This window comes from Piliocolobus tephrosceles, chromosome 8, assembly GCF_002776525.5.
Source record: "Piliocolobus tephrosceles isolate RC106 chromosome 8, ASM277652v3, whole genome shotgun sequence".
Classification (NCBI taxonomy): domain Eukaryota; kingdom Metazoa; phylum Chordata; class Mammalia; order Primates; family Cercopithecidae; genus Piliocolobus; species Piliocolobus tephrosceles.
In genome coordinates, this window is record NC_045441.1 from 81,942,196 (window position 1) to 81,945,103 (window position 2,908).

The window sequence follows — 2,908 nt, forward strand, 5'->3', positions numbered from 1 at the left end:
TATTCTTGAATTAAGAATGCGTCTAATAAGTATTTTAGACTACATATGAATTTAGTAGTCTCTAATGCCAGATGTTCTAAATGTTCAAGCAAATGTTATTCCTTTCTTAGAGTAATTTATTTTAAATAAAGAATGTTTATAGCACATATGAAATCTAATCATAGTTTTTAATAGGTTAGCTTTAGGGAAATTCTATAACAGAAGAAATGCATACAAAATTAGAGTCTATTACACTTAAGTTTTCTTTTTTTTTGAAACAGGGCTCACTCTGTCACCCAGGCTGGGATGCAGTGGCATGATCTCTGCTCGCTGCAGCCCCGACCTCCCTGGGCTCAGGTGATCCTCCCACCTCCCACCTCTCACCTCCCACCTCAGCCTCCCGAGCAGCTGGAACTACAAGTGCGTGCCACCACGTCTGGCTAATTTTTGTTATTTTTTGTAGAGATGGGGTTTCACCATGTTGTCCAGGTTGGTCTTGAACTCCTGAGTTCAAACGATCTGCCCACTTTGGCCTCCCAAAGTGCTAGGATCACAGGTGTGAGCCACCACTCCCAGCCTATACTTCACTGTTTTAAAAAACTTTTTCTGGTTGACAGCATAGAAACAAAGCCTCCTAAAAACAAAACAAAAGCAATTATGTCTTTCCAACAGAATCATTAATGCACATTTAGGAAGAATAAGTACGTGGAACAGAAAATGAAAGTAAAAGAATAGTCACCCCTGAAGTCAACCAATGTAATGAAAATTATACTAACAATAACCCAAACTGCAAGTGATTTTTAAGTAGGAAGCTGCAGGAACTACTCATGTTTAGTGGAAAAGTAAACAAATTGTAATAAATGAAAAGAAGAATTTATAAAGTGCTACTTTTACCCAATCAAAGCTTCAGTTCCATGACATGGGAATAATTATATGAAAAAAAATGTTTCTGAGATTTTAGAATTAACTGTTATTGTGTTTAAATGGTGGATAGTTATAGTGCAATAATCCCAGGATGGAACTATCTTTATTGTGGAGCAAGATTAATCAGACAAGTTTGTTTCAATGACATTAATTATTTGAGTTCTATATCTAAATTGACTTGTTCTGATTCTGTGAACCTTGTGTTAGTTTTTGAGGACTGCTGTAACAAATACCACAGACTGGGTGGCTTTAACAACAGAAATTTATTTTGTTACAGTTCTGGAGGCTAAGAAGTTGAAGACTAAGGTGCTGGCAGGATTGGTTTCATCTTGAGGCATCTCTCCTTGGCGTGCCGTCTTCTCCCTTTTACTTCAGGTGTTCTTCCCTCTGTGCATGCCTGATTCCTAATCTCCTCTTCTTATGAGGACACCAGTCATATTGGATTAGGGCCCAACTGTATGACCTCACTTTACCTCTTTAAAGATCCTGTCACCAAATACATTCTGAGGTAGTGTGGGAGTTAGGATTTCAATGTATCAATTTCGAGGAAATTCAATTCAGCCCATAAGAGATCCCAGTATCAAGAATAGAGTATGTTTAATTAAGGCACAAATGGTATTCTTGACTACAGGACACTGATATTTCACACAGTAGTACTAAGTTACTATTCTGATTTAACAGTGTATCACTGTACATTTGATCAATGTGAATCTGCCCATGAGGGGTTTTTCTACTCTCAGGGGTATCAACAAATCTGGATTTTGAGTCTGCAGGGTCCTGTGCCTGACTTTCTTAAGTCATCATTTGTCTCTTGTTTCACTTCCCATTAGAAGAATCCACTACCTAAAGTACTGTACTAGTCTAGGTTCCCCAAGCCTGCCATAAATAAACACCAACATTCACCTGCTGCCACTCTATGGGGAGTACTATCTCTGAGAAACAGAACTGAGGAAAAAAATGGAAGTGAGGCAGTAGGAGAAGGGAACACAAATGCAGGTGTTACTGAGCTGGTTATAGTTTGCAACAAGTGCAGTTAATTGCTCGTTCTTTGAGGATATTTTCATGAAGGTCTTCTGAATTACTGCACTTTAGAACAGCCTATATGGGGGAAAGGAAGGGAGAATTTATCTGCTAGCTTCATTTTGTGCTGTATCTCCTTGTTCAAAGTTCACTCCTTAAGTAGAGTTGCCAGATTTAGAAAAATTTTAAAAAGTCCATGCTTAAAATAAAAAGTAATTTCTTGTTTGTCTGCAATTCAAATTTAACTGAGAGTCCTGTATTTTACCTGACAATCCTACTCTCAGGATATTAGCACCTAAGCATTTCCAGGCAGCAGCTGGGGAAGCTAGAACCTCCACGGACAGATCTCGTGCACAGGTACAAAGGTCAGTTTCTCCTTGTCAGTGGCACTGTGTACAGGACTCATCAACATATAGCAGTGTGGCGGTGGTGGTAGTGGCAGCAGCAGCAGAAACTCCTCTTTAGGACAACAGGGTAGTGCTAGGCCACTGGCCAGGAGGCAAGGCATGAGGCAGAAGCAGTGATGGGAAGGTCATGAGGAAGAGGCAAAAGGTTTTAGGCATGGCTGCATGGATGTGGGGTAATAAAAAACATAATTTTCTATAAAAATGAGTAATGATTTATTATAATTTCTCTTTAGTATCCATCATAGACCATATTATACTAGATACTGGGGATTTAGTAGTAAATAAGATAAAATTTCTGCTACCAGGGAGTTTACAGAATAGCTTGAATATTGTGTGTGTTCTGATTTAAAGATGCTTAATGAATGCTAGTAAAATGAAATAATGTAATAAAATCAATGTAAATGGAGGTTTTTCTAAATGACTACTTCAGTAAAAACAAACAAAACCCCTCCAAAACTATCACGTGTATTGCTTTCTGGATGCTTCTGAAAAGAAATAACTCGGAAAATTATTAGAAGGCCTCCATCAAATACTGGAATTATTATTCAGTAAGAAAAAAAATCCACGTGTATACAACA